We start from the raw sequence: 20,875 nt of genomic DNA on the forward strand, positions 1-20,875 counted from the left end.
GCAACAAAAATAAAGCATGTTCTTGTTATCTTTACCTGCAAATCAAATACGCTTAAGTTGCTATTTTAGTTGTCTTATCTCTTCCGACTGCATTCTCATAGCCTCTTTCACTCCATTCTGGCACTTTCTTCGCTAACTTTCTAACCTGGCCTCATTTATGTAATTTGCCAGCACGCAAAACGAAAATCTAGCGCTAAGTAAATTATTACACCAACTTCATGGTAAAGCGCCTGAAAACAGGCAATAAAATTGTGTGTGCAATAATTGTAGCGAGCGGTGAATAAATGCTGAAGCAAGTAAACTTAGAAGGAAAATGCAATTGCAACATCTTTATTAAGACAAGACAAAAAGGCAAATAGAACTGGAGTTGTACAAATTAAGAGGCTAAACAAGCAAAACTTCTCAAATAAACTATGCTGGAAGAGTGGTAGATACCGAGGTGAGTAGAAGGAATTTGGTGGGCATGTGAAGCGTTATGAATTTAATTTACTTTGTTATAAGTAAGTAATGAGGTGATAGATTAAGAGATGTGCAGATCAGATGAAATTTAAGTAACAGAACAATTGGTTTTATGGTTTATATTTAATACAAAAAATACCGTTTAAAATTACGTTATTAAAAAGGGCTTTCTCGATTATATATAATATTTTTGTCGTAATTTGTCTTCAATTGCCCTCAGAATAAAGTAATTTTCGTGAATTCAGAGTAGTCAGCAATTCCCCCACTAGGATTCTCACCAAGTCATTAAGCCACATTTAGTAGTGATCCAGATATTTTGTGATTGATACGCCATTGTTGACACTAATTTGCGATGGCAAATCAAATTATATTTATTCGCAGTAGCAGAAGCAGCAGCAGCTGATGCAATACAACAACGTTAGAGGACGAGGACAGCTGCGAAGGAGTACAAGGATGATGCTGGCGCTGCAATTTTCACTCGGGTTTAGGATAGATTAACACAATATACCTACATACATGTGTTCGTATGTATATACATATGTATGTATGTATGTTTGTATATATAGTGCTGAGAAGAACAATAATTCCACAGCCAACTAACAGCGATGCCATGAAAGTAAGCAAAATAGAAAGCTACCAAAGATGAGTATGTAGTGATTTCAGTTGGCGGAACTAACAAGCGAGTAGGAAAGGTCAACGAGGAGGACAAAGAGCAGTGCTCCAAACATGACATTGCCAACTGACGCAGAACGCCCTCATAAACACATAAGCACATACGCACATCCATGTTGCATAAAGTCACATGCAAACGCATGCTGAACAATAGCAGCAACAATCGGCAGTTTAAACGGCAAACGAGTTGACAACGAGCGTCGTAAAAACACCAAACGTCAGCTGAATTTGACAGCAAGCAGAGTAACGAGAAGTGCAAAAATTCGCATACCAAAGGGAGATCGTGAATGCCGCACGCATAAGCTCGTTTACACTCACCAGCTGTCAACTGGGTGACAGGTAAAATGCATACAATGACACTGCCTGCTGACGTTCTTGTTGTTATTTTTCTTATTGTTTTCACCGTTGTTGTTGCTGTTGTTTCAGTACAAGTCAAGTGCTTAGAAGCATACATAACATTAATTAAGTTTGTAACGACAAATGCCAACAATGTCAACAACAACAACAATAGCAAAAATAAGAGCGCGGCAACTCAAAGCCAGAGGATTGGAAGGACGAGCAGCTAACGAGGGGAGCACAAACGGTCGGACTGATGAGTGTTGGATATGCCAGACTTTGTCACTTTTCGGCTGACGGCAGGTGGTTGACTTGTCGACTGTTAGTTGCAATAGCGTTGTTGTTTTGTTTGTATTGGCGTAGGTGGTTTTACGGCATAAGTGTAGGGAGCAGCTTTTTGGAGTAGCTTGCCGTATGACAATGTTAATTTTATAAACTCTTCTTAGCACAACGACGACGATGGAGTGGAGTGAGAGCATGCTTTTTGAGCGATGAGCCAAAGTCACTGCGAGGAGTCTCAGCTTCAAAAGGCGTTGTGTACTTGAGCATATGGGATATACCTGCTGCACGAGTGACGGTAGAGGTTTTAAACCTGTAGTCTAGGGGTTATCTTTCTCCCTTGTTTACATTTGTTTGAAATCTTTGGTTGCTTTGTTAGTTCTTCATACTTGAAACCAAATGTTAATGAGTGCTGTGGTTGCCGCTGTGACACTGAGCCGAATTTGAATTGCGGTTGCAAGCTAAACTGGCAAGCTGAAAATTTAGTTACTGAAGCGTTGGAGTCAATAATTTTAAAAGTTGCTTTGCATGGATCGAGCAAAGATGTGAGGGTAGTACCGCTAGTGATTATTCGTTATATTTACTTTGTTTTTATTTTAATTATTTTCTTTGTTTTTATTTTTAATTTAAAAAATAAGATCAATCCTTTTTTAAATGATTTTTTTAAACTCAGGTTTTTAATTACCTAAAATAAAGACTTATACTCTTAGGGCCGTTTTCTCAAGTAGGTTTTAAGATTTACCTGCCCTTCAATAACATTTTTGCCAATAACATTTGTGTTTAAATAACAGATAAGTTTGAAAAGCTACTTAAGGAAACGGATTTTAAATGCGAAAATTTGTCAAAGTAAAAATTTCAATAGCTTTTATAAATTACGTCCGAAAACCTCTAAATTTTCAAAATCTTTAAACTGTTTAAAAATTGCAGTTCAAGTAAATTTATAAGATAAAGTAAATATTGTAATACGGCTGTCAAATAAAACAGGTTTAAGAAGGCTTACAGCCGAAGATATTTTTGTGGAAAGTTGCCACCTGTTTGAAAATTTTAATTCAATTTAATTGATAAGATAAATTGAATATTGCAATATGGGTATCAATCTGAAGAGGTTTAAGCAGAAGCAAACTTGTCCGTACTACATGTCAAATTTGACATACCGTCGCATGGTGGACGGTGTGCACTCCAAATTTTAGGTATGCTAAAAATTGAAAAATTTCAATTTCTCTGCTTGTAGTTGCGAAAGGTCTAAACGTTTATAGTACGCAATGCAGACAGAACGTCATATTTGTATAGAAAATTATAAACCCAGCAAACATTTGGTATTCACGGTGGGCGTGTAGGGGGTGTGGCACCTCCCACACCCCATTTTAGAGAGGTCATAAACCGCCTTTATAGGTCCCTAGGGAGCCCTGTTTTTGAAGGCCAATTTTGACATGCATTTTCGTTTTTTGAATAGATAAACGCACTCACTTGAGCCTTTCCGTGTTGCCGGAGAAGAGTGGGCGCGCCAAACATAAGGGACGTGCTTAGGGATTATAACCGATACTAAGTAGAATTCTCCTTTCGGTGTTGCTGGAGAAGAGGGGCGAATGCCTCTCTTGTTTTGTCAAATGTAAACCATGTGCTACGTGTACATGTGATAAATAATAATTTTAGTCAACCCATATAAGTGAAATAAAAGAGGCCATATAGATTTATAACCCGAAATTGTATATATTTCGACATTATTAAATAATAAAAGTACTATTAAACAAAAGTGAGATCCTTTGGCAACGTCTGCAAGTGATAAACATAAATTTCGGCCCACCCACCCCGACGTTGTAAGGAAAGCCAATCCGAAACTTTTGCAGATTGTTTATTGGAACAAATGGTGGTAGTATATTCGCCAATAAAACCTTTAAATATCACTCCATAATGAGCCGTATGTGAGGACAATAAAAGTCCACTATGACTAATTTGCGGCTCTAAATCTTTGCTGGGAAAAAGTAGATCCGTATGCCGTGATGTTCGCTCACTTCAACGATTTCGATGAAATGGAGTTTGAACATTGTGTCGCATAGGTGTATACCGAGCTGAGATGCGACCAACTATGCATACAAGTCTCATTGTGTAAATTCTGCTTTAGGAAAATTTACTGCCAAAGGTTTTTTTTTTTGTGGTGGGTTGCCAGCCATTTGAAAAATTATATCCAATTAAATTGATAAAATCAATAAAATATTACAATACGGGTATCAAACAACACAAAAATACGTTTAAGGCGCAGTGAAGTACGCCGGGTATTTTCTTGTTCGTTATAAAATCAATATTTATTATTGAGTTCGGGTTAAATAAATTATTTGCTATAAAAGAAAAATGTAATCTTGTTAGCAGTGTTTAAATAAGTGTTTTTAATTATAGTATACATACCTATATATTTTTTCCAGTCCATTTGGCAAAAAAAAAATTCTTTAGAAGATAAACCAGGTATATAGAATTTCCCGAAATATCGAAAAATTAATACAAGATTTTTAATTTTTCTATATATTTATTTATTTTTTGTTTTAATTGAAACAGCTAAGGTGGTTTAACAATTTTAATTTTTTTAATGGAATTTTCGTGTTTTTTGTAAAAATTTTCTCTAGTTTTTGATAATATTTAATACTTGTTTATAGATATACATATGACAAAATATGTACATATACATATAATCAGAAAGTGTGTTGAATCTTAATATTCTATAATATCTATTTTATTAATTTAAATAATTTGGTAACTGAAAATTTTTAATTGATGGAATTTTTAAACTCTCAAAAAAAAATGTATTAAATGTTTATATTGATAAATTGGTTATAGATTTTTCAATTTACCAAAATATTTTTTAAATTTATTTTTAGATTTTCTTAACTTAAAATAATTCGCCTTTACAGAATAAGTTTCTAAATTCAACTATAAATAACTTTAAACCCTGCCAACAGCCTCAATTAAAAGTCCCTTTACCTGCACGCACGAAAAAATACAGACTATTATTTTTAGCATTTTTTCAAGTTCGCACTTTCATACCGACAGCCAGACGTTTTACTATTCGCACTGTTGCACACTCATTCGATTGTTTAGACGCTTTTTTTACGCCGGTTGTTAATTTTCATGAAGCCAACACCACCTCTTCGGCGGCATTGTATTTCAATATTGTTTTAAAATTTTTTCCTCTCCCGAGATTTTATGCAGTTTATGGGCCTTTTCCGCTACAAATAAATGCATTTACGCTTTGCTAGACAAAGTGTGCGAAATCAAAAAGGTGTAGACTGTGAGTTGCATGCATTTCCCGGGAGTGAGAATGGTTGCAAAGGTGAGAGTAAATGCAAGTAAAGCGCTGTGCAAAGGAAACTCGCATTTTCAATGCAGTTTAGACTTTTAAGTGGTGGTTTTCACAAGCACGTAACGAGCTTAAAATAGTTGTAATTCATTCTTAAAAATATGTTAAACTTTTAGACCAAATTTTCACGGTTAAAGGTCACACCGGATCCCTCCTCGGTTGATGAAAGAGGATGGAGAAGAAATTTGAGTAGTGTAAGTAAAATCACCAGCTTCCACCAGAGTTACATATCTACTCGTGTTAAAGTCACAAATTTTTTTTTTAAGTGGAGAGTGAAAGTGCCATACGAAGCACACTACATAATAGGCTGATCAAGGAAGTTAAAGGTATTGTGTTTTTCAATTTATATCTCATTGCATGGAGTGGCTAAAATTATTATTAAATTCAATCTGCAAAATTTATCAGGGCAATTCTGGCTAAGATAGTACAAAGACTTTCGTAAGACAAATGAAGGACAGATGGCAAGATAGTTCGAAAGACTTTTGTTATTCTAGCATAAAAGTCTTAGAAAACAGCTCCCTCATTCACCACTCGTGGTGAAAATCTATTTTGGGAGAAAGCACTTGTATATCATTTAGGTCGCGTCGCTCTAACAGTCGCAATGGCCGAGTGTGCAAAAAACGGGCGTGCCATTCGAGAGATGCGGATTCGAGTCTAGGGCAGCGGATTTTTTTTTTTTAATCTAGGTACATTTTTTTCTTTATTTTTAATAAAATTTTTTCAGTTTTAATAATAATATGTATATTTTTTAATTTCACTTAATTTTTAGAAACTTATTTTATGCATTTTTTTATAAAATTTTGTTCTTAGTTTAATTTTCTTTTCATTTTTAATGTTTTTTTATAAGAAGAATAATTTCTTACTTCATTTCATTTTGTTTTATTCTTTCTTTTTTAATAATTTTTATTTTTTTCAGTTTACTAATTTTTAACTTTTAGATTTTATGGTTTAAAACGAAAAATACTTTTTAAAATTGTATTTAGTTGTTTGAAACTTATTTAATTTACTTTTTCTTTCTTTGAACTTTTAGATTTTATATTATTTCAAAAAGAAAATATATGTTTTAATTTCATTTAATTTTTATGATCTCATTTAATTTTTTGTTTTTTTTTTTTAATTGATTTGCTTTTTATCTAATTTTTAGATTTTGTTTAAAAATAAAACTATTAATTACTGATTTCCTCTTTTTTATCAAATGTTTTTCCAACTTAACTTTTGATATTTCTATTTATTTTTGCTTTATTTTTATTTTATTTATTTTTTCCTTTTACTTAATAGTTTTTATTGTTTTAAAAAGAAAAATTTATATATTATTTTAATTTAATTTTTAAAAAACTTGCTGCTAAAAGACCAAAGTATACCTATAAAGACCTCCTCGTTAGAAAATCTTTCAGTTGGTCTTTCGAAAGACAGTACAGAGCTTTCAAGATAGTTGCCGGAATTGACAATTGTCTTACGAAAGACTGTGTTGAGTTGAAAGACAGTTGCCAGAATTGGCCTGTTATATTTCATAGGTTAGACCAAACCGCCTTGCAAGCTAAAAAAAAGTGTTGCCGTAGACCTCTGAGTCTTAACTTTTGCAAGGAAAGTAGTCGCCTTTTCCATTTTTCGGTAACACCTACATATATTCGGCAGTAATATTTTTTTTAAATACTTCTACTGGAATTATAGATATACTCCCTTAGCAAAAGTTTAATGACTTTTGGCGAACTTTAATCTGCCAGCATTAGGGTGGCACGTTAGGGTGTTGGGTAAGTTTCAAACAACCCATGCCGATTTATAAGTTATACAATTTAAAATTATGCACAAAGAGACGTTCTCCAGTGCAGTCACAATAAGCGGACTTCAGCTCACATCGCTCTCTTTGCAGCCACTTCAACTTTAGTACTCCAGTAGTTATGCCAGCTCGCTCACTCGCCAGTTTGTCATTTTGATATTTTGTTACATTCATTCAATAAAAAGTACGCCCGCAGTCTTTTTCCTGCTCCCCTGCTCTACAAATTTTTTTTTTACGTTTTGCCAAAAAACTTCACCAACAAACTTTGTGACTTTTTTATTTAACACACTCCCTGCCATGTTTATTTGTACATCATTCACTAGTCGCTGCGTCCGACCAAACTCCCCACTTCCACTCGCTCTCACGTCCTTCAACCGCCACCACACACTTTCAGACTACACATGTCGGAAAGTTTTTAATTTGTAACTACGCGAAAGCGGTAGTTAATTGCTCAGAAAAAAATGTTGTTAAAACTTTTTAATATTTGTCAAATTGCTGAACGTTTTTTTTTTTTGTTAACGTTTTGCGTTTGTATTATTGTAGTTAAATTTTTGAATTTGTTTTCCACTCGCCATATTGTGCTTATTCATTCACTTACACTAACTTGCGACAAAGTACTAACACAGCAAGCTTCTTTTATAACAAAAAGAATGAATAGAAGAATGTGACTCTATGCCACTGCGAATGGACTTTATTGTGTGAAATAGATTTTAAAAAGCACAAAGGTGGGTAGAAAAAGTTTTAGAAGTTTTTTGTGACATTATTTTTATATGTATGTGGTCGTTTAAAGTACAAAACCGCGTATCGTCATTCTGAAAACCCACGTAACTGACGTTGGCTGCCAAAAATTGGATTTGCTCACACAAGCTCTTGGCTCGATCCTTATCCATTCGTCCTGAAATATACCAGCCAGAAATGCGTTGGCTTTATAAAAAAGAGAATCATTTTGAAATATGAGTGTTTTTGCTCTCTAGAAAATAATCTATGCAACCTCACATATGCGGTTTTGTATTATCTTGATACGCGGTTTTATACTTTAAACGACGATATGTACCTATGTATTAATAGATATGTATGCATAAACAATAGATTTGCCTTTTTATCCATTTGTAGCCAATTTTGTGTATCAGTAAATGTTTGAAAAATAAAAATCTGCAAATATTTTATACAACTGGCACATTTTTAATTTGTGCATATTGTAAACAAACTTTATTCTTATGTACGTATGTAAGTTTTTAATACCTATTTGCACTATTCGAACAAAAAAGTCATATTCTGATTGTTAAGTTAATAAATTAAGGTTTCACAGGTTGTTAATTTTGTTGGAAATTTATGACCATTGCACTGGCATAATTGTACTTTACATTTGTTTATATTTATGATTATGTATTTTTTTTACATTATATTGAGCTCTTCTTAACTTTATTTAAATGCAATTTATTTAATAAATACTCATGTATGGAATTTCTAGTTCATTGAATACTCGGAGGAGTAAATCGAGCATCCAATTATTTACATTAGTTATTACGAAAGGAGCAATACCCTAAATGACAATGATAAAGTTGACATAAGCAACAACATTTTTTTTTTTTTTTAATTTTGTCTGGGATGAACAAAAAAGAAGGTCACACATATCAAATATCTGAGAAAGTAGACGACAGAGCTACGTCCAGCACCCTGATTACCCGCGAATGCTCTCAACTCAGGATCAGGGCTGCCAACTATACTTAGCTATGAAGGGCCATGTTGAGGAGAAAAAAGTGCCGTAAAGTGCCAAATAGAAAAATATAAGTGCCAAAAAAGGTGTCATTCTTTTTAGTTCTTCTCATTTAGCATAAAAATTGGAAACACAATCCTAAAACAATAGTCCAAACTATAGAAATTAAAAAATTTTCTTGATATATTACTATTTTTCAAAAGTGCCATTTTGGCGTGCCAAATTGAAAAATTAAGTGCCATTTGAAGTAAAATAGGGCCAATAATGGCACGGTTGGCCAAGTTGGCAGCTCTGCTTAGGATGGTTGTTGCCGGAACTGGCCAGTGCCAAATGGGAATTCACTCAAGGAAAACTGGATCCCCAGAAAACGTCTTATGCCAAAGCTGCCGATCCGAGTAGGGAATCGGAAGCGTCGAAAACTTTCTCTGCCCTGGACTACCGGAGCTCAGGCAACACTATCTTCATAAACACATTTTCGAGAGCCTTTCAGACTTTGGGCCGCCAAAAATTTAGCAATCTTGAGCGCCTTAAAAATTAGTTTGTTTTATTTCCAGGAACTCAGTCGGCATGAAGCCAAAACATCATCGCAACGGGCCATTCGGGGCTAAGTTCTAAAAATTCCACTCAAGTTGAAATTTCGCATTGTAATCATCCTGCAATACGCGCGGGAGCTAAGGCGACGCACAGCTACGGTTGCCATATTTCTGTGGGAGAAAATTTGACATTTTTAATTTAATCAATTTAATCGTCCGGATACCAAGTATTAAACAGTTTCTCCAAACATACTTGCACGCAAGTGTGCAGAAAAGCTTCAAATGACAACTTATATGCAATTAGCTTATACCCGCGGGTTTCATCCCACGTTTTTATACAAATATGAAAAGTAACTTAAATATGTTATTTTTTTCTGTGGCCGTTTTGTAATACTTAGCTGTATTTGTATTTTTTAAGTGAGTTAGGATATTTAGGCCGTTTAAAAGCCCTCTAGGTTTCACTTAAAATGGTTCCAGGCATACGCCGCGTAAACGTGTAACCTTCTGGCAGATGCCACTGCAATTCAGTAACCTTACTTTGATAAAATACCACTTCTCAGTACTGCAGCTAAATGCATCCAGAGGTATGCATGATGCGATTTTTAGATTATATGGCAAATGCCGGCTCTCCCTTTTCCATTAATGGAAATTTTGTCTTTCAGTACGGTACTAATAAAATAAATGTCCATAACAAATTTTAAATACTTCTACTGGGAAGCGATATGCCTCCTTTTCTAATATCTCGCGTTTTTTTCATTAGCAATGGATACATTGTATATACATAACTCCGTACCAAGTTCCGGTATTCTTCCCTAATTTTCTTCCATGATTCATACTCATTATTTTGTATCTCCCAGTACCAAGTCGCAGTACTCTGCCCATAAACACCTCTAGAAATATGCAGTATAAAATAATAAATTTGTACAGGAGGTACCGCGCCCCCGTTTCGAATAACCCCAATTTTTCTTCATAAGTATGGAAACAATTGTTTATACACATCTTGATTCTGATCGGGACAGGGCGGGGAATTAGCCTATTTTTCAATGGGTCATAAACCATCTGTGTTTAAAATTTCATTTTCAAAAATATCTTCGAAATTAAGCTCTCTTAAACTTTTTTCGTTTGACATACATATGTTTTGCAATATTTGATTAAACTTATTAACTTTTTAACAGGTTCCAACTCTTAAAAGAAGTAGTCTATTTTTCAATCTACATAAAAATTTCATACAAAACCGTTCAGTCGTTTCCGCGAGGTAGATTCTCAAACATCCAAACACACAAACATACAAAGTTTCAAATTTATAATATTTATATTAGAGGGATTCCCAAATTTCATAAGTCAAAATTTTAATGTACGGAAACTAAGTCAAACTCTAAAATAAATATTTAGATTAATATATAGGCCTTTGATAACTATTTACTGGCATGTTTTTTTTCGGTGCAAGAATGTGCTCCTCAGGACATATGATCGGTCTCTACTGTTCTGATACCTCATTCCTTGTTAACTTAGAACTGTGGAGAGCAGGGCGTTGGAAGCTAAGTAGCATTATTTAATGGCCTATGTAAAAACTAGACATCAGAAGCAAAAATAGTCTGACCAAAAAGAATTAAGATATTTATAACCATTTACAAATATATATACTGTAGATATTACCAGCAACTTTTTCATGCTCTCGCAACGATTACCAGCAACATAATCACTGGCAATGGAAGTTCATAAGCAATACAGCGAATTACTTGTACTCATACCTTCTTCACAAACAAGAAATCATTGAAAACCATTTTTGAAATCCGCCCTCAGAGCAGAGCACTGTAATCATTCAAGTTCATACTTATCCCACTCCAGCTTGCACTAGAAGCAGCAGACAAGCATTGCGAATCGAAAAGCAATCAATCATTTTGCAAGAAGAATTACATAAGACGTTGCTATCGTAAATCAAAACAGGCATCAAAAGATGAAAGTGAAAGTTACAGCAAAATTTTTGTAATGAATACCAAACAAATGCAAATATTTATACAAAAATAAACAAACAAGAGAGCGTGCGTTGCTAAAGTATGTGTGTATATGAGCCCAGAGGTAAGGCAATATTAGAGCAAAAATACATATGTGTATTTTTCATTCTCTTTACTATTTGACGGGGTTTCGAACAGCGTAGTATGATTTCAGAGTTGCTTTTTAGGATTTTATATGGAGCATATATAGTACATTAAATACCAGTTCTACATGCAGATAAGTCTACGAATTTAAAAATATTTAAAATGTTGCTTGCTACACTCCTTCTAGCTCTGCTCCACATTCTTTTAAACAATATCCTCGGTTAAGTTAACCCTTTCCCTGCATTTGTACAATATATTTTACATTTAATTTTTTGTAACATTGGAAGCGTGATAGTAAATATCTTATAAAGAATCTGGAAACCAAATTAAACCTTATGAAGTTTTGGACTGTCCCGAATAGTTTACGTTAATTTCAAAAGCGAAAATGTTTTAAAAATATTTTTAGAATTTAATTTAAAAATTGACCATTTTATTAAATTCGAGTGACACGCAAATGGCGAAAATCAAGTAAAATCACTAAGAAGAACACATAACATGGATATATAAAAAGCATTTCATCATATAACAAGTAAGAAAGTCTAAGTTCGGGCGGAGCCGAACATTAAATACCCGGCGCAAGTATTAAATATATGTTTTTCACCTCACCGAAAGCTACCGCTACATGGTAAGCCGGGGTGTATCAATTTTGAGTAAATTAGCGTCCTTAAATTTCGAAATATTGAAGTTTCAAGCATTTCTGAAATTTACAGTTATATGAAAAGCGGCCGTAATTTTAGCCCGATTTCAATAACCGAGATACATATATGTGATCATAAGTTGGCGGTGCCACGCCCATTTTTCAAAATTTTATCATAAACGTATTTCCTAGTAAAGAATTGTTGGAGGCATCAATTTTGAATAAATTAGCTTTAATATTTACTGATTTATCAAATATTTCGTATTTCTCTAAATTACCGTTATATGGGATGTGGGCGTGGTTATTGTCCGATTTAAAAAATTTTCGGCCATTTGATAAGCTATACCAGGCCAATAACTATGCCAAGTTTGAAAGAAATTGGTGCAGCGGTTACCAATAAATACACATGTAACCTGTAGTGGGCGTGGCTACGCCCATTTTTCAAAAATTTATAATATTCTTATTTTTCGTCTAAAAGTATTACAAATATCATAGTTGAGTGAATAATCTTCAGTAGTTACTAAAATATCGCAGTTTCCGTACTTCTGAAAATTACCGTTATATGGGAGGTAGGCGTGGTTATTTTCCGATTTTGCCCATATTCAATACCGTTCGTCCTACGCCCGAAAGAAGTGAACGTAGCAAGTTTGGTTAAGATATCTCAATTTTTATTGCAGTTATCGTGTGCACAGACGGACGGACGGACGCACGGACAGACAGTCACCGCTTAATCCATTTCTCTTTTCATTCTGAGCATTTATGTATACATTTGTCTATATCTATCTCGATTCGTTTTGCCTGTTACAAACAACCGTTATGTGAACAAAGTTATAATACTCTTGTGCATAAGTGCGCTCGGGTATAAAAATGCTAAAATTAAACTATCATGATTTAAAATATTTTTCCCGAGTGGTCAAAGAAAATGTACAATATATTTATTGTTCATTTACACTGGGATGTAATTGTCTTGTACATTCATTGTACAAACGTCCGCAAAGGTTGCAGTTGAAAAGACAATTAGGGTGGTTTTTGACGATGTTTTTTAGGAGTTTGTGTGCTGCTGTTGCAGCAAAGGGTAGGTTTTTGATTTCTTGAGCTACTGAAGACAAAACAACCGGGAAGGTTTATCAAAACGGGTAATTTTTATTTTATATTGTAATTGTATCGCTTGAAACTACTTTGAATACATCGTTGTTTAAATGTACTACGGATGTACTATGGAGAAAGATTTTTGAAACGTTCCTTGGATTGTAAGTTTTTGAGTTACGGCGTTATGATAAAACCTGCCTAAGGATTGCGAAAAAAATTTTAGTTAGGACTTTTCTACATTTCATAAACGATTTGCATGTATGCACACATGAATTCATATCTTTTTTACAACAACTTAAGTTATTTCAGATAAACGGCCATATGAGACTCTAACTCTATGAACCTTGTAATTAAGGGGCAACATTTTTATATTCGTCAGGGACGGATTTGACCGTAAAGGGTTAAGCAGCCAATTTTCCTTATCTAAAGTGTTAAAAAAATAATGATACAAAAAAATATAATTTACGCGCTTTTGAGCCCTCAACGCTATAAGCGGAAAATGGGAGGTGTAAAAAAAAAACCTTACTAAAAAGATGAAATGAGCCAAAGATCATAAAAGAAGCTCCCAAGTCGGCTGTACAATGGCAAGCTTAAATGTCCTTATTAGTTGCCACAACTACTCCGCTGCATAATACATAAATTTTAATAACAATAAAAGTAAATAGCGAAGAAAAGAAAAGAGAATGTTAGTAAACGGCACAACAGCAACAGATGCAAACTGCTTATGAGGGATAAATGACGGTGCGTTTTCGTTACTATTGCTGAAAGAAGTTGTTTGTTTCCATCTTATTACTATGACTTAGTATCCAGCTTGCCTTTTTTACAATAGATCACTAAAAGGTAATAGCCAAGAAGCATCTTTTGTAATATTAACCGAGAAAAGGCAAGTGAGTTAAAATTGGTTTCTAGAGCGTTTATACGTGCGTTAATTTTTATACATAGGTATAGAGCTCATTCTACATAAAAAAAACCACGTAAATTAAAATTTTAAACTTTGGACAAAACTAAGAAAAATTCAGCAAATGTGTATTAAAACCTTTTAATTATAATTTTAAAAAAATATCTGGTTCACAGTATAGCCCAATCAATCTTAGTATAAGTAAGTGCAAGTTTTAGAAGTTTTTTTCGCTGAAGGTGTAGTGCATTTTCTTTCTTACTAAAAAATTCGTGATATTCGTTATTTGCTGAATTTTCCTTTACTCTGTCCAAAGTTTGATATTTTGATTTATATTTCTAGTTTCTTAGCCGAAGTTTTCTCAAAAACTTGTTCTTTAAATTAAACACACACTTCTAACTACTTTTAGGTACATATTTAGGTAGTTTCTCTTCATGCGAAAATATACCCCTGATTATTTGGTAGGTCGAGATTCGCGATACGTGGCAGGTATGTTTCAAGCTGATATTCATCCTGAAAAAAAAAATTGTCATAAAACGAGTCAGCTTTAGACAATATGCTTGGCAATTGGTGAAAGCCAACATTCAAAATTAAAATATCCTCCTGTAATCGTCTTAACAACAACCAAAATCGATTTGTGCTCATTACTTTTAATCCAAAACAAATCCACCAATAGTAGGAATCGGCCATTTTTAATTTGGAGGAATTTTGGTGAGCACTTTTCTTTTAGAATTAAAGTTGGTATAAAAAACTTTTCTTTTTAAATAAAATTTTTATTTCCTAAGCTATGCACAATACTAGATTATTTTTTTGAATATCTCTAAAACTCGTACTTACAAAAATGTTTCTGGTCTCGTTTCAAATGTGATGTTTTGGGATAGAAAGAAAAAGATTTATAAAACAATTACAGAAGTTTTAAATTAAAAAAATCCTAAAAGCTAAATAAAAATTTGTGGCTAATTTGTTATGCAATACCTTCAACGGAGCATAAAATATCCTGAAATTTTTAATTATTTTTTTTCAATACAAATACACACTAAAATATAAATAAACTCTAATACGATGAAAATGTAAAAAAAATATATATTAAATTATGTTAAAATATAAATAAACTCTAATATGTCAAACAATTTGAATTTAATTTGAATTTGTTTTTCATTAATAGTCGGCAAAAACCAAAGTTCAAGAATTCAAATGGAGAAAAAATATCTCTTTTTAAAAATGTTTAATCCTTTGAGACCGGTAAGATGGAGTGCAAGGAGCTTGAAATGCTGGCCGACAGGAAGAATACCCGAAAATTTTACCAGAGAGTTAGGCGACTTACGGAAGGTTTCAACACCAGGGCGTACTCCTGTAAGAACAACAAACTAGTTATTGATGTTCAGAACGTAATTAAATTATGGAGGGAACACTTTTCCACCCTACTGAATGGTAGCAGCACGGAAAGTTGTGAAGAGGATGAACCCGAGCCCCAGTGGAAGATGATGGAGTCGATGTGATGTTCCACCGCCTGAATATGATGAGGTACGAACATCAATAATGCGGCTGAAAAACAACAAAACTGCTGGAGCTGACAGCCTTCCACATAAACTATTCAAGTACGGCGGCGAGGAGTTGCTAAGGTGCAGGCCTCAACTCTTATGCAGAATATGGTCAGATGAACGCATGCCGGACGACTGGAATTTAAGTGTGCTCTGCCCAAACCACAAAAAAGGCCACCCCGCAGTTCGCGCCAACTACCGCGGGGTCAGCCTTCAAAGCATAGGTTACAAGGTCTTATCGAGCGTATTGTATGACAGACTGAATCCCACCGTAAACGAACTGATTAGGCGTTATCAGTGTAGCTTTAGGCCTGGAAAATCCACCATAAAAATTTGCAACTTTCGAAAAAAAAATAATAATTTGTTTCCCTTTGGCAGAACTTCGTGCTACGATAAAAGAAAAGTTCTGACGAAAGTCATCAAAATCAACAATGACCGTTTCGAACCAATTTTAGAAGATTTTGTATCTTTTAAAGATATTTTTAAATACAAACCTCCAAATGTGAGAGCAAAATATTTATTTCTGTCGACAGTACCAGTAAACCGAACTACTTAAATTCCTCTTAGTTTAAATTCTACTTTAGCTGCCATAAGTTGTTTTTAATGCAAAAAAGGCTTTCAAAAATTCATTTTATTAAATCGGGTCATAATTAAAGAAGTCACAAAGAAAACTCTATTTCAGTTTTGTTGGAATGTGTGAAGGACGAAAATTTGTTGACTTCAAAATGTTTTGGAAAGAAGCTTGCAAGCCAAGTGGGTTACAAACTTTTTTATTTCATATGGCAGACATTGCGGTCTAATCATCATATAGATATACTTTTTCTCTCACTTCCTACTAAAAAATTGTTTGTGAAATGTGGGTTGAAAAAGTAATCATCGTACAAATTAGTATACGTGTAATAATTTTATCAAAGAGAGAATGCTCTGACGGCTGATTCTTAACTATGTTTTTTAGTTTTTCTTAAAATCTCACCAGTCATATTAGAGGGATTTTTATTTTTATTTTCTTTTTTTTTTGTTATCAACCTTTACGCACTTACGACTCTTTTTTACCACATGCTGCTCTTACTTCTTTGCAGCTGCAGCTATAACCAGCTTTCTTGCTTTAGTGCCCTTCAACAACCGGGATTTTTCTACCATTTACCACCTACCACCCTTTTCTCTTTCAGCGCATTGCTTTTGACTATACGCAGTTGTTACAACGCATACATACATATTTGTTATTGTTACTATTTAAGTTTTTATCCTTTTTCTTTTGTTGCAGTTTTTCGGAGTGTTTGCTTGCACGCCGCACTTAATGTAATTAATTTTAATTAAAATTCTACTACATAATGGTTTCATAACCGCGTTTTTTTCACCCAACCGCCCCGCCTACACACTTCCTGCGTAGTCGGCTTTGTAAAAAAAAAAAATAAAAATAATAATGAAAAGTATATAAAAGATTTTGAAAAGGCGCACAAACTGCAACACACAAATAGCATGAAAATCCCGGAAAAAATCTGCGATAATGAGTTAGTTTTGCTGCGATTTTACCCGCACGCCTACACAGCACCGTACTCTTCCCGCATGCATTGAAGAGAAACCGCCAAGTAGTAGAATCATGTGGCCACCTTTGTCGTCGCCCTCGTCGTCGTCCTTACCAGCAATCTGGTATCCCTGCAACAACAAAGGCTGCACGTACTCTTCCGTTGCTGTCGCTGTTTATTTGTTTTAAGAATCTTGCGACCGTTTCTGCGCTCCCCACCGCCCTTAGCACTCCGCACTTTTATTCCTTTGTAGGCAAATACGTTTGTTTGCATGCGTACGTGCCAGCTGTTAGCTGCTCCTAAATATATGCAACGCATTTTCCGAAATGTATGTCTGCCTGCCAACAGCATGTCTATTGGGTTGCTTGTTTGTGTAGCTTGGCATCCGGCTGACGACCTTTATAGAATTGTTTGTATGGCTATACATTTAAATGCGCTGCTTTTTTTCTCCGTTTTATGATTTTCCCTCGCTGTGTGTGTGTGTGGGTGTCGGCCAGCCAGCTCGGTGGCAACACTTTGAATGCGACCGCGTAAATGTGCAGCGCACAAACAAACGCAACCCATTATTTACATACACATAAATTCGTATATATTTACAAAGCCATCCGGCCTCTTTCCGTCGCCTCAACCACTACAACCAAAGGCCCTAGTTACTCTTTTCTAGCCCCTTGCTCAGCTTAGCCTAGGTTAGTTTCTGTTATTGTAGCATTTTCTGTGCACCCCCTGTGCGCCGACGTGATTACGCGCAGTTTTACTTCTGCTGCTCTTATTTGAATACGTTTTTTTATTCTACTCATTTTACTTGATATTATTCAAAAACAACTACTTTTAAGTAGTTTGTAAATATTGTCTCTAACTGTTGAATGCACTAATTGCAACTTCATTTCCATAACGAAAATAAAAAAAAGAAAATAAATTTCAATTAAAATGCGAAGAATCTTCTGTCGTGCAAAAAAATAGTATACTCGCAAAAGCAGGCCACTTGAAGTGTTTAAATGCGGGCACTTCTCAGTTATGCAAATATTAAATTGTAATGGTGGCAAGAAAATGTGGTAACCAAAGAGATATTAGCGCAATATTTTAACAACGAATTGGCATTCACATGTATAACTGGATACAGCCTGCTAATAGCAGGTTAATTTTTTCGTGTCTCGATTACTCTCAATTTGGTCCAAAATATATACCGGAATACATTATTCCATCGAATAATTTTCTTAATTTTACTGAAACATTAATAAAAAGTTAAAAGCCGTAAAAAAACAAATAAAATTATTTTGAAATAACTTTTTTAATATTTTTTTTTTAATTTTTGACCACTGATTTTTGTTGGTTATTAATTCTTTATAAATGTACATCTTATGCTAGTGCCTATATTTAGTTTATTTCTTGCTCGCAAAGTCATGATTTTATTATTTATTTATTTATTTTAAAGGCCAGATAAATTTCACGTTATCAAAAATTAGTGTGTTCCAAAAACATACTTTGGTGATAGTAAATTGGCATTCATTAACAGAAATGTAAAAAAAAATAAAAATTAAAAAGTATTGACATCATAAAGGCTATTTGGAAGAGTCGTTGAATTATCAGTTTCCGTGGGCTATTAGCCCCATTTTTCAAGAATATTTTAATCGAACTCTGAAGTATCTCGAAAATAGCCCAGATTTGGATGCCATAGAGAACCACTGGGCTATTTTTAGGAAACATGTGAACATGTGTGAAATAACCGGACTGCCAAACTCTTATAAACTTGATGCCTGCAGCTGTTATAATGACCCAAGTATGTTATTTATATGCGAACTTTTCTTCGTGAATTATTACTTTTTTAAGCTTAGTATACAGCTCTCAAAATAAACGAAACTCATATAAAATGACGTTCAAAAAAGGGAAAAGAAATTTTCTGCTATCAGATTTTTTAAATCAGTTTACACCTTTCAAGTAAAAAAAGCCCGTATACTTATTTCTTCAAGAAAATCTTCAGCAAAAGCAAACTAATTCTTCCAGCTCTCAAGAAGAGCAAAAACGACATATAAAAAAGCTGAAGTAATGAAGAAATTTTCTCGTGTCAATTTTCCTGAAGGCCTTCGGTTTTATAAAGTTCATTGTGAAAAAAGAGCACAAGGCATTAGCTCACACAAGGGGTGGGTTTTGGGGTTCAAACCGGGCCGATCTCAACTATTTTTGGTACTGTCAATGAGGGTAACTTATGCGCCAAGATTCGGGAAGATATCTTCCTATTTTGAGCTGAAATTAAAATTTGTATTTAAATATTTTTTATAGGTCCAAGGGAGGTACCCCTAGAGAGTGGCCGATTTCAACTATTTTTGGTACTGTCAATGATTTTCATGAGGGTAACTTATGCGCCAAGTTTCGTGAAGATATCTTCCTTTTTTTGAGCTGAAATTAAAATTTGTATTTAAATTCTTTTTTTATAGGTCCATGGGAGGTACCCCTAGGGGTTGACCGATTTCAACCATTTCTGGGATATCTTAACTAGCTCACATATAACCTGCGTGCATAATTTCAATGATCTAGGACCACTCCTTCTATTTTTTTGTCCAAAAAATGTATGGAGCCGAACCACTGTGCGCTGTAAGCTTTAACATGAAAAATGTGTTACTCATACGCCATGTAGCACATATGTTTATTTATTATCTTTTGAGTTTTTGTATCAATTCGAAATTTCTTTTATGGAAATGATCATATCGCACGTTTAATAATAAGGAGAAATAATTCCAAAATTTACGTTTTTGGATATTTTATCATACAACTAATAAGCTTGGCAAGGAGAATATTTTCATTCTAACAGATAACTTGAATAGCGAACATATACCAAGTGTTATCTTCTCACGACAGTAATGGTCCGTATTGTAAGTGAAAATTCTATAGTTTGGTGGGTGTTTTGTTTCATAAAAATAAGAATCACCAACGGTTCCATTGCAAGAAAAACTTCATTGAAGAAGTGACAAAATTGTCGTTGTCGGGTTTTAAAATTGTCGTTGATAAAATTTCCGCCATCATATGAAATTTATATGTAATTTATACATATGCAATTTTTAATTATTTTGATTTTTAGAAATATTCAAGTATTGAAAAGTAATGATGTGCGCGCAACTACCATATAAACAAATTTACAAAATTGTCCTCTGGAAACTTTCCGACTGAGCTATCTATGTAGTTTTGTCGCTATTGTCGCGACACTTTTGTCAGATTGATAATTATCAATTAAATATAATTAATTATAATTGTCAGCAACATTGTCAGACAATTGTGGACAGTATTCCAGTATTTTCACTGTCGCCTTCCAAATATTGTCACAGTTGCCTACAGGCCGTTATGAAATAGAAAAAATGCCGCCGACAATTCTGGGTCTGAAATTTTCCTGAAAATCGACAATTGCCACTCTTGTCACCTTTGTGAAATAGGCCGCTGATCAAACTTTGATCGAGTATTCCCACAAAAAGTTTAAATTTCGAGAAAATTGTCTTTACTATTTAACGTACGGCGATTTTTTTTCTGGTACGGTCTAATGAACATATGCATGCGTAGTATAATCCTTATGTGTAAGGAGGATATTTTGTTTTAAGCTACGAAGCAACAGTACACATATATAAGTGCGTTTGGTCATAAAAACATGCGCCGGAAAATTAAAAAAAAGGACAACGGAAGGACCTACTTCAGAGATCGGAAAGTTTGGCAAACTAATGGAATTTTACACAAAATGGAAAAGATAGACTACAAATCTGTTAAAAAGCATATTTAATGTAACTTAATGTAAGTTTGCGCGCTGATCTTTGCTTTGGCCACAACATTTTGATATCTAGACATGTTTGAATTTATAAAATAAAATAAAATAAAATAAAATAAAATAAATTAAATTAAATTAAATTAAATTAAATTAAATTAAATTAAATTAAATTAAATTAAATTAAATTAAATTAAATTAAATTAAATTAAATTAAATTAAAT

At 33.9% G+C, this 20,875-nt stretch overlaps 1 protein-coding gene across 1 annotated transcript in view; it reads right to left on the reverse strand.

Annotated features, from left to right (window-relative positions):
- LOC118740178 (serum response factor homolog A) overlaps positions 1–20,875 on the reverse strand; it is a gene marked incomplete in the record, with an annotated part of 224,529 nt that overhangs the window by 147,664 nt on the left and 55,990 nt on the right.

The sequence above is a fragment of the Rhagoletis pomonella genome, unplaced genomic scaffold (assembly GCF_013731165.1).
Source record: "Rhagoletis pomonella isolate Grant_MI unplaced genomic scaffold, Rhpom_1.0 Rhpom_scaffold_00005, whole genome shotgun sequence".
Lineage (NCBI taxonomy): Eukaryota > Metazoa > Arthropoda > Insecta > Diptera > Tephritidae > Rhagoletis > Rhagoletis pomonella.